The following is a 12,386-nucleotide window of genomic DNA, read 5'->3' as shown; positions in this document are numbered from 1 at the left end:
TGAAGTACTAAGCACACCACTAAAACATCCTGATTGGTTTCTAAGACTCTTCTACAAATTTATTTTTTAATCATATTTCCTCTTACACCAGGGCCTGAAGCTTTGGACATCTAGTCTGAGAGGCCCCATGAATGTCCTCTCACAGATGACAGCTTTTCTTTTTCTCTTTTGTGTTTTCATATACCTAACTATCATTTTCCATCTCCTAACCTGTTTATTCACACTGTTTGCAATATTATCTGAATCCTTAAAAGACCACAAGCCTTTCTTTTTTTACTCTGAAGGTCTTCATCACTCTTGTTCTTGTTTTGATCTACAGATCTCTAAAGAGGATGAAGTTCTCCATAAAGGCTAAGCACTTTGGCAGATCTCCTTTCCTTCCCTCCCTAACCACAGGCTGCATTGACCTCACCCTCTTGGAAAAGTTTGCAGAATTGGCCTCCCAGCCTGATGGGACATGATAGTGATCCTTCAACAACAACAAGGATGACAGTGGCAACAATAACAGAAAACACTCACTGTAACAGCATAAAGCAGGTGAGGGGAATATGTAGGGCAACAGAACTAAAACTCTAAAAAGGAAATAGGCCTGAGCAAACCACAACATGAACCTATTTGTTCACAAAATTTATGATGTTTCCCCCAGAGAAAATTGATAGGTGATATTGTCTATAAAGAACTAGTAAATGCAAATTAATAGATATGTAGCAAATGAGTGCACTTAATGATGATTTCCAGCTGAAATAATTTTTTTTTTCCTAGAGACCAAGTTTTCGTTAAACTTAATCCTTACTCTCTTCCCTCTCCAGCAGCAGAAACATCTGGTCAGTTTTAGATTCCCCTTGGATTTCCAACTTCAAAGGGAATTACAAAGAATAACAAACTCATGTACCGGCACTAAAAAAAATTAGAGCAGCAGGAGAAAATGGTAAAATTGTCCTTATTTGACTGCTAGTGACAGGCGCCACAGGCAGAACTACGAGGAAAGACAAAGGCAAGATCACTGGTTGACAACCCGAGTTCCTGGAAAAGACTGAATCTTTGGCTAGATACAAATATGCACAGGACCCTTACAAACTGTAAGGAGCTTTCTCCTTGCTTACGTGAAAAATAAATAAATAAAGTATAAGGAGTAAGAAGGTAAAGAAAAAAAAAAAAGAAATGGGTTCACATGTACCTGTCACATAGCGAGCATCAACAAAAGTTTGTTGAAAGGGTGATCTGGAAAGAATCTTAAAGATTCACTTAACCTATGGGTTTTTTATTTAATTTGCAGAAAATGGTGTGAGTTCTGATTCTACAAAGGGCTGGATAAGCCATCCCAGAAATAACTCAGGCTCCTAAGAATCTACTAGACCTATCATGTCCTCATAGAAGGTTAGACCTCCAAGTCTCAAAAGCAGTCTGTTTCTTCTTTGCTCTGCATCCTTATCAAAGGGTGGCTGGAAATCAAAGGCCTACCAGAGTGGAGGAATAGAGTTTGAATGAACTATTGATATTTGTAGCTGTGCCAAAGTTGTGCTTGACATCACTTTATAGAACTGGATTTACCTTTCTCCTTTGTCATTTTCCTAGCAAAACTGAAACACAATTCTTAGAGTGCAGGTCTTGATGTAATCAAACATTGAAAATGAGAACAGTTAAAGAAAGTACAATTTTGTCATTGTAATTACCTCTTACAAATAGCCTTTCCTCTTTCCTGTTTTATGTGCAATGTGTGCAGCAACAAAAATAAAAATACAGATATGATTAGCCAATCAACTTGTTTGTGGACAAAGAGAGAGAGAAAGAGTAAAGGGCTAAAATGTCTTTAAATAAGTAATTATAAAGGTCTTTAAACTTAGCATTCAGAGGTTACAGATCCCCACACCACAAATACATTAGGTTGATTCACAGAATGGCCATCAGAAACTTAGAAAGCAAATTGCTTTTGATAAAAAAGTATACATCATACACTGATGTGTATAAAATTGATGACTGATTAAAAAAAATTATTAAAAAAATAAGTATACATCAACGGCACCTTAAGAATATTTTATAGAGTAGGATAGAACAAATAAAACCAATTTTCTATGGAGCCCAGCACGGTTTGCTAATGCATCAGTCCCCCCAAAAGCAGACCATCTCCAAAGGAAGTTCTTTATATCACAGGCTTTGAGTAATCGCTAGTGAAGGGTGAAAAAACGGAGACTTCTCAGCATTTCCAATGTGAAAGGACTGAGCTGGCTGCAAAATCATCTCCTTGAATATCTTTGCCTTGAGTGGAGTTTTCATCCTTATCTCACCACTCCAGGTAAAGCAGAATCGCCAAAGTTATCTCAGTAAAAGAATGCCATAATTCCCATCCTTATGTTAATTGTGCATGATGGTGTGTTACGTGTCTAATAAAGTTTATCCAGAAAATACGCCAACTTCTTGAAACATAGGTCTGATGACATGAACAAAACGTTTTTTTTTCTTTTGTAACCATCTGTATTTAAGTCTAAAATGAAAGTCCTGGCTTGATGGGGGATTTTCAAAGGATTTCCTGCTCTATCTAAGCAGAATCATCCAACCATGATTATGAACTAAACTAGAGGGAAGGAGGTAGAGGATATGGAATACTACTTTATTCCAAGAAGTGTTGTTTTATAGCAAATGTAACAATTGAACAAACACCAGACCCAAAGGCCAAGCATAAGAAAATGCCACACACATACACCAAGAAGTGAACACTATCATTAATCATAGTAGTAGTAGTAATAATAATAATCATAATAATAGCTGTTGTCGTGATGAGACATTTAAGGTTCACTTGGGCATAATGAACAATACTTTAGCTCGAAAGAACTATTGGTAAACTTACTCTTCTCTATAAAAGTCACTTTGTATTCTAGGTTTATATTACATGAGCTACATAATCCAACACCACAGGTAAGAAGATGATGCAGGAAAAAGTGAAGACTTACACCTTTATTTCAGTTGTTGTGTTGTCGGCATCAATCTTAAAATAATGATGAAAAGGTTAACTGTTTTAAAATATGGGTATTATGGGTTATGGTAAAATGAGATATCCTTGCAGCTTTAAAATAGTATAGTAGCTAGCTCCTACCTATCTTTTTTTGGAATGCCTGCTTCAACGCCAAGCTGTCAGATACATTCCTGACCTTTTGAGGACATTTTAACGATGGTAATGCCAGGCCAGGATAAAGAGAAACAGAAGTGATCAGAAGACTGAGGGGAAAAAGAAATGAGATGGAAAGAAAAAAATAGTTTGTACTGTTTACACCATCCAGTCTGGCAATTTTTACAGATGCTTTCTGTTTGCTTGGGATAGTTTATTGCTTATGTTATTTCTTTTCTTTCTTTCTTTTCCATGTGCTTTCCTCCACCAACTTTGTTTGAAAATATTTTGTATGTGTCCATACTGTTAACCCTCATATTTTTTCTAGAGATTTAGTGCATCGGGGAAGCTCTTTTTTCTTCCTTCCCCAAGGGTTAGGCACATCAATATTCTAGCTACTCACTTTCGAGGCCAATGGAAAATGTGCTCTTAAGATTAAATAGACGTGAGTAACACATAAATCCAGTTTATACTGATGCAGGATGTTACGCAGTTACTCACATCCTGAATCTCTGATGAGTGGAACACACCTGTTGGAACAGTCACTGACCTGCAGGTCAAAGACAGCCAGGAAGGATAAAACCTTCACTACTGGTCTTCTGCAGACAACGTACTTGCATGAAGCATTCCTCCTTGTGGCTCTGGGTATAAAGGAGGTGGTCTAGCCATGGGAAACTGACCCACAGAAGGTTCTTTAAATATTCTCAGGATAAACTGGAGTTAACACACACAGGCACACAGGCAGTGAGTGCCCTTTGTTCTGCAAGGCACCATCTCCCTCCACGCCCACTTCCCCAAACATAGTGCTTTTCTGAAAAATTATTCAGACTATTAATGGATAATTCCTCCCTTTTCAGACTTCCTAAGTACCTCCTTAGGAAGAAACCTTCCGTTTCTGCCAATAAATCTTAAAAAACTATACACATTTAAATCCAGTGTTACATTTGGTTTAAGTATTTTCACCATATTTATCTAGGATGGGTTGGCTGCAGCCATGCTGGACTTCTGAGTAGTTAGAGGGCTATGTCTTCCTTTCACCTCAAATATGGAATTGTATATAACACAGCATATATCCAATAATGAGTATAATTAATGCTGCATCGATCTGGCATGCAAATTATTATCCTAAGTTTGAGTCAAGTAAAAAAAAAAAAATACCAAAAAAAAAAAATTCATCCAAGAAACCTAGCCAAATCTGTAAAATGTCTCTCTAGTCAACCAAATTGTCCTTTGGCTTACAGATGCGCCTAAGAATGTTATGAAACACACTGATGAGATTTTATGATCAATTGTTACATTTTAGAAAATGTGATGACAGTACACTCAGAAGAAAACTACTCCTCTACACAATGATTAGAACTATTCATCTGAATGTTTTTAACATTAAAATGTAAAAAGTTCTTTTTTTTTTTTTTTCTGATGGGCCTGCAATATTGATGGACTAAAATGCTATAATGACTGGGGTTTGCTTCAAAATAACATGGTGGTAGCACGGGAAAACAATAGACCATGAGTTAATCACTGTGCAAGCTGGGTTATGGGTACATGGGGGTTCATTGTAGTCATCTGCCTACATTCATGTATTTTAAATTTTTCATAATAAAAATTTTTTAAATTTATACTGATTTGAACTTTCATTCATTTACTCATTATTTATTGACTGATTCATTTACTTTTTATATGTAAGATTATGGAAACAAAAAGTTAAAAAAAATACTCTTGTTGGACATTTAGGTTAAGTAAGCTATTCCTCTTCAGAAATAGTATATATTTATTTAAAATGACGTTTATAAAGACTATGTAATTACATGTAGAATTCTGAGGTTAAAATTTGAAAGCAGGACATAAAATTATATGGAAAGTATGATTACAGCATGTTTTAAAAAATATATCCTCAGGGGAAAATGAGCGTAAAGAAATATATCAAATGGTTATTAATGGTTGGATTTAAATTACAGAAATAATTACTTTAATTTTTCTTCATTTTACTCCAATGTGTTTTTCCAAATTATTTTTAATAAGCATGTATCATTTTTAAATGAAAATAAATATTTATTCATTAGTGGATAAGATGTGCTCTCCTTTCCCAAGGAGCTTTTTATTTACTAAAACAGAGAAACTACAAACACACAACATTGCCCTGATAGTTTAAATCTTCATACCTAGAAGTGAAATACACCCACAGGAAAAGAAATGTCAATACAGATTTTATCTGATCGTAGAAACATAAAGAGTTTTCTGTGTGTTGGATAGAAATAGGGGAGGAACTGGCTTCTTTGCAAGCCAGAAAGAGTGTGAAATTCAGGCCATTTTGTTATGAGATCATTTCGCAATGAATGCAGGGAATGACAAATAAAAGTTACCAAATGAGCCTGTCCCTTGAGTTCTTGACATTCTCACTCTTTCTTTTGGGGCAGTATAACAAGTAAAGCTTGGGAGTGGGAGTAGGGAGTTACAATCTAAAGGCTTGTGCCCTTCACTGGCAGGATGGGTACATTCAGAGAGACAGATAGATGTACAACAGAATTAGAAACAAAAATACAGTAGACAACGGTGGATTATGTGTAATGGATATGGAAAGTCTCTGCTAGAAAGCTGTCTTTATTACCCCAAGAGATTACTTTCCTCATTTTATGCAAATTCATATAAAGTGAAGTCAAGAGTGTAGCTGCTAAAAGTCTGGATGAATATGATGCTCATGACCAAACAGGCCTGGCTAGAGCAAGGGAGAATACATTCAGATGCCAGGTAAGTCACCCCTTTACTCCTCCCCTCTCTGGTATATCTGCCAGTGCATTTCTATGCAGGCCAATCTCTAGCAAACTCAACTCTTTCAAGCTCTGTCTGACTTGATGATGTTCTACCAATATACCCTCAGTCCTGACCTGCACTCTCCTCCCAGCCACTGAACTCTCAAGAATTCTAGAAACTTTGAATTTTGAAACTTTACCAATTCTCACTAAAAGACACATAGACCTCAAAGTTTCAAACCTAGGCTAGCCTGAAGCCCTGGTGTTGGCCCTCTTACTTAATTGGTAATGTTGGTGGTAGTGGTGAGGGTTGTCCACGTCCCCTTCGTTTGTGCGTACCCACAAGAGCAGTCATGTCTGATTTTAGGACTGATCCACATGAAGTAAATGCACCTCAAATGTGTAGCATATCGTCGAATAATAACATGTAGTTCAAAGCATCACAGAATATGTTTGGAGGGTTTCGTTTGCATAATGCCAAAACACCCAGTGTTCCACATGGAAACATCAGTGCCCAACTTCACCAAATCACCTTCTCTGTCCACTCAGGTGTCCTCTGAATACTTCCACCCCAGTGTAGCAAAATCACTGTAAACCATTTGTTGAACTCTGTGACAACAGGTTCTCAAGATCACGTTTCTTATCATTCTAAATGATGGTATTTCAAATGAACAAATAGGATATGAAATAGGTACCCTTCACCAATGTCAAAATACGTTCTGTTCAAATTTAGTACTTGAGGTGGTGGACTCACCACAGCTTTACGTTTAAGTCTTTCTGAGGTTGGGAGAAATATACTTGACTTCTTTGTACCTCAGTATTTTGGACCGCCATTTAGAGATGATGAAAGTTGCTTACCAGACGGCAATGTCACGAGGAAAATCCAGTTAGTGATGGTGAAACATCCTGAAATGAAAAGAACACTGTTGCTGCTAGGTATTTAATAAATCTATGACAATCATAGAAAATAACCCCATTTACTTTTCACTCAGGCCACTGACACACTGATACTATATAAAAAGTAAAGGATGCTCCCCTTTGGGAATGAAAATACAACTGTGCCCTGAGAAAGTGCTTTTGTAGCTGTCTGTGTGCTTCACTTTAAGGCTCTAACCAGTTGCAACCAGTTGTGAATGACTTGCTGCCTATTTCTGTAATTCACTGTAACTTGTGTTGAGAAAGTTATGTTTTATGGTTAATTATCTGTGGTCTGTTTAAAAAAATAAATCAAACCATTGTGAACCACCAGGATTTGCAGCTCCATTTGAACTTTACTGTACTTTTGATTAAACATTTTGTAAATAAAAACAAACTGGTTTCTCCTCGTTGGGGGTTGTTTGTTACTTGTGTTCTGGATATAAATATTGTGGCAATAGTGGCAGAACAAGCTATGGATTATTTACCCCTGGTTTCATGAGTTGTGAGTTACTGGCCTTATCCTCTTTCATGAGTATAAATAAATGTATAGCATTATATTCCAAGTCCTGTAAGACAACTGGAATGAGTGAACTGAAACCTTTCAAAACCAAAACCTTTTATGCTAAGTCACAGAACAACAAAACAAACCCCAAATTAACATTTAAAAAGCTTCTACTGTGGAGCAACAAAATCCCCAAATATTATATAATCTGCATTTTAAAAACTGCTTCCCTAACAAGCAGCAGTCTACCAATAATTCCACACACATGTCTTTTCACTGCTTTTATAATGGAGACGCCATAGGTGGTTTTACCAGAGGTCACCTCCCACCCCCAATATCACCACCAGAATGAGGCCTTGAAAATAGCCAGCATAATAACTTAAGCCAAAATTGATTTAGCAAGATCAGGAATTACTGTAGCTAAAAGTAATGAAACAATATATAAAAGAAGAATTCTATATAAAATTTGTCTGTTGTCATCATCCTAGGACCTGTGTAAATAAAAGAAGTCTAAAAAATAGTTGCCTAGAGAAAATGAGAAAAGCCAAGATTCAAAGGACCCTGTGGCAGAGTGTAAGAGGAGTATATTTGAGACCCAGAATCGTTATATCCCTAACACATTTGCATATGAAACTTAACCAGGATTACCAAAGTACCTTGCTCAAAATTATGTTTTTTAAATGATCCAATGGTCTGTGCAGCACTGACCATTACAAAGGACCTCTAGGAAAGATATAAAATTTCCTTCTGCAATTTGTTATTTTTATAAAGACAGAGACAGGATAATAAGGGTTTTCTTATAAAATGGGGTGGTCGTCCCTTGCTGAAGCTTGGAGTGCTGCATCTGGTTTCACCTTACCCCTTTATTGCTCACATTGCTTACTGCTTACCTGCATAAGTACTAAGAGAGAACAGCCACCGCAGCTCCCCAAAACATATTCATGAAGCAGATACCATGTGCCAGGCACAACTAGAGTGATTCTTCTTGAAAAGGTTAAGTCAGTGACTGAGGTTCTTGCAACATTTAAAATTATCTATTGTGCCAATAGAAATGAGAAGCCAGGTTAAAAGAGTTGTGAAGTACTTCTGAAAAATTAGAAAATGTCTAAACCTTCCCCTAGATTCTTGAACACCCTGGGAATAGAAAGTTTAGGCCTGCTAGCCCTTCCTAAGCCTGGATCCCATATTGCAGAAGAAAAACTAGAAGTAGGCTATATGTTCTCTGTGACATGGTTACAACCGAAAAAGAGGGCTGAATAGAATCGGCTGGCATTCACTGGGCGTTGAAAGGTCAATTCTGCCCTGAGTATGGTTCAGAGAGTGCAAAAAAACTCTCTGAGATGGAATTGGAAGATATTCTGATAAACTGAGGCAGGAAAAAAAGTCCAAAGATGTTTTACTCAGAGATGTTTTCCTCTACTTCTTTGATAACCAGATGGCTCCAACTATTTTCGACAATCAAGAAAATGCTCCTCTACAGAGGTCTAAGTTTTCTTTTAAATCCAAGCAAACCCATTTGAAAAGCGGGGTATTCTAAATGATTCCCTGTATACAGAACTACACACCAAAATTAAGTGCTTGGCTACAGATGATTAATCATGTTACAATTACATCATAAAGAAACATTTTACATGGTGCAGAATTCATTTTGATAATCAGGTACACACATACAAAACCGCCTATTGGAACCCACACTCAGCTATAACTGAGAAAACCATAATTCAAAAAGATACATGCACCCCAATGTTCATTGCAGCACTATTTACAATAGCCAAGACGTGGAAGCAACCTAAACGTCCGTCGATGAATGGATAAAGAAGATTATTTATACAATGGAATATTACTCAGCCATAAAAAGAATGAAATAATGCCTTTTGCAGCAACACGGATGGACCTAGAGATTATCTTACCAAGTAAAGTAAGCCAGACTGAGAGACAAATATACAATATCGCTTATATGTAGAATCTAAAAAAAAAATGATACAGATGAGTTTATATACAAAATAGAAATAGACCCACAGACATAGAAAACAAACTTATGGGGCTTCCCTGGTAGCAGAGCGGTTAATAATCCGCCTGCCAATGCAGGGGACACGGGTTCGAGCCCTGGTCCGGGAAGATCCCACCTGCTGCGGAGCAACTAAGCCCGTGCGCCACAGCTACTGAGCCCACGCTCTAGAGCCTGTGAGCCACAACTACTGAGCCCGCGCACCACAACTAATGAAGCCCGTGCGCCTAGCCCGTGCTCCGCAACAAGAGAAGCCACCGCAATGAGAAGGCCACGCACCGCAACGAAGAGTAGCCCCCGCTCGCCGCAACTAGAGAAATCTTGCCCACAGCAACGAAGACCTGACGCAGCCAAAAATAAATAAATAAAATAAATAAATGTATTAGAAAAAAAAAAGGAGAAATCAAACTTATGGTTACCAAAGGGGAAAAGGGGGGAAGGATACATTAGGAGTTTGGGATTAACATATACACACTACTGTATATAAAACAGATAACCAACAAGGACCTACTGTATAGCACAGGGAACTATACTCAATATTTTTTAATGACTTATAAGGGAAAAGAATATTAAAAAGAATAGATACATATATGTATAACTGAATCACTTTGCTGTACACCTGACACTAACACAACATTGTAAATCAACTATATGCCAATAAAAAAGTTAAAAAAATATGAAGAGGGACACAGAAAAAATATATGTATGAATATATGTGTGAATATCCTGCTTAAAGGCTAGAATATTGTGACCAATTTTCATTATATTCCACAAACATATCTATCTGAGCTATAGATTCTTTCAAGGAAAAAAAAAAGCTGAAAGGAGACATATTTACAAAATACTTTAATAATGTATGCTAGCTTAGTCATTATTCATATTAAGACAACAAAAGATGTCCCCATGTCATCATACATACAGAGATATGACAACCCCAGTGATCTTGATCATTCAGTTGTTACAACACAGAGCCACATATTCAGGCAATGAAACCTGAAAAACCAGACAAAACTCTCCTGGCTTTGATTTTTATCTTTATGCACCAGACTTTTCCATACAAAAGGAATCCCAAATTCAATAGCTAACACATAAGAGAAAGTTAAACAAACTAGGAAATAGCCTGAATCTTTTATAAAAAGTAAGGAAAAACTCACCTCCTACCTTGAGTAAAATTAAATGAACCAATTTCATATGGCCTTACCATCCAGAAGTAAAGTGTGACCTAAAGGAATGATACTGATCCCAAATACACAGAGATGAACCTCAGTGGTTCCTACTCAGATCCATCCTCTCTCCCGCCTACTTTTACCTTTCCTTATTGTATTAAGAACACTCAGACCTACCACCACACTACCTCTCACACAGGTGATCTCACTTTCCTGTAGCAGAAACCTCACACTGCCTAATGCTGTGCTCTCTAGAATTTTGTATCGATTTAAAAACCATTTGATAGGCAGAAACTAAAAGGGAAGAACAGACAAACCCCCAAAGCCCTCCAACCTCCCTCATCAGAAAAATGCCCGGTCCCCAGAGGACATCAGTCAGTTAAGTGAAACAAAATATCATAACAGGGAAGGAAGACTGATAAACCTTAGACAAATCTCACTGTGTTCCCATCTGGGAAGGGAGTTACTCCAATGAAAAAGTAGTGGGTGTGGGAAAGAAGTGAAGAGCTACAAAAAGAGAAAGAGGAAAAAAAATACTTTTATAATATGTTTGAGACTTGAAGGCAGTACAATGAATCCAAAGGTGTTCCAGGGAATAGTGTGAGAGAAAGTTTTAAATGAGAATTCCAGAGACTACAGGTTCGTAAATGAAACTGTTGTTCAAAGGGTGAATTCTATAGGGAGTTTGAATTAAGTGTCTCTGCTGTAGCATCTAGATGTTTTCTCTTTCCTTAAGACTTTGGGGTTTGAATGTACTTTGTCATGAGAAAAAAACAGTAGAGCTTTATACAGCTCCCAAAGTAAAAAGCAAGAGAAAGACAGGGTTTATATAACCAGCTTTTTACATAAATATTACATCAGGATACATTTCAAATGAAAACACACACATACACACACACGCAGCTGTCTTCCTTATCCTTTCTATTTTAAAATTCATTTCATACTTTAAATGTTGTTGATTTTTCACAAAATAAGTAAAAAAGCATTAAACACCTCAGAATAATTTTAGTCTTATACTACCTGGAAAATATACCACATCATGGAGGGTCACAAAATCTTGTTTTAAAGCCAGTTAAGACACTGACAATTATGGGATGTTTTGCTGCAGCCCAGGGCAACTAGAAATGGTCGTGAATGTTAGCTAACTCCCTTCTCAACAGTCTGAGAAAAGGGAAAAAAAAGTGTAAGTTTTCCCCATCTGTTATTTCCTTTTTTTTCTTTTTGGCTGTGGAAAAGTAAAATTATGCAAGAGCTTTTGAATGTAAAGGCTGTGTGTGCTTTTTCCCTTTTTGTCTCTGTGTACCGGTTATGTGATGTTGCGTAACTGAGTACAGAGTAGGCGGTTAGCGTTTACTATTGATTTACACTATGCCATCTAATGAATTCAGAACACTAAAAAGAAAGGAGCAGGAGGGGAGGGAGGAAAAAAGAGAAAGAGAAAAACAGGGAGAGAAAAGAGGAGGACCGAACAGAGGGGAGAGAGAAAGAGCTCATTTAGAGAAACAATTCTAATGCCTGGAATAGTTTCATTCTTATTCCCTGTAGCTCTGACTTTCCGTTATTGTTCAGGTCTCAGAAAAACGGATTTGAGCTAGTGACCCCAATATTCCAATCTTATTTCTAATGAGGATTACTGGCAGGTGAGTGTCTGAAAGTACTAATGTGTCAAATTACTTGAAAGCAATTCCACTAAACTGTCAGACTTCTCCACATGCACCTATTTGTCATTCTCTTGATGCCTTGGGGAATCTGTATCTGTGATAGCCAATGATATGGTCCAACTAGTTTACCTAGTAGCAAATATTATTTGAAAGACACACAGGGATATCATCAGGGCAAAGAGAAATATATTCAATTTTACCCATCTTCTTTAAAAATGCATGAAGAACGCGTTTAGAAATCTTTGAATAGATCACTATTTTACTTTGGAAGAAGACAT

At 37.1% G+C, this 12,386-nt stretch overlaps 1 long non-coding RNA gene across 1 annotated transcript in view; it reads right to left on the bottom strand.

The window, feature by feature from the left end:
* Positions 1-12,386, bottom strand: part of LOC137765740 (uncharacterized) — a 724,300-nt gene that overhangs the window by 291,531 nt on the left and 420,383 nt on the right. Inside the window, exon 6 of the long non-coding RNA XR_011074249.1 lies at positions 6,712-6,759. This is a non-coding gene — a long non-coding RNA (uncharacterized lncRNA). The remainder of the gene's footprint in view (positions 1-6,711; positions 6,760-12,386) is intronic.

This window comes from Eschrichtius robustus, chromosome 6, assembly GCF_028021215.1.
Source record: "Eschrichtius robustus isolate mEscRob2 chromosome 6, mEscRob2.pri, whole genome shotgun sequence".
Taxonomy (NCBI): Eukaryota; Metazoa; Chordata; class Mammalia; order Artiodactyla; family Eschrichtiidae; genus Eschrichtius; species Eschrichtius robustus.
This window is presented reverse-complemented; position numbering and strand designations above follow the sequence as displayed.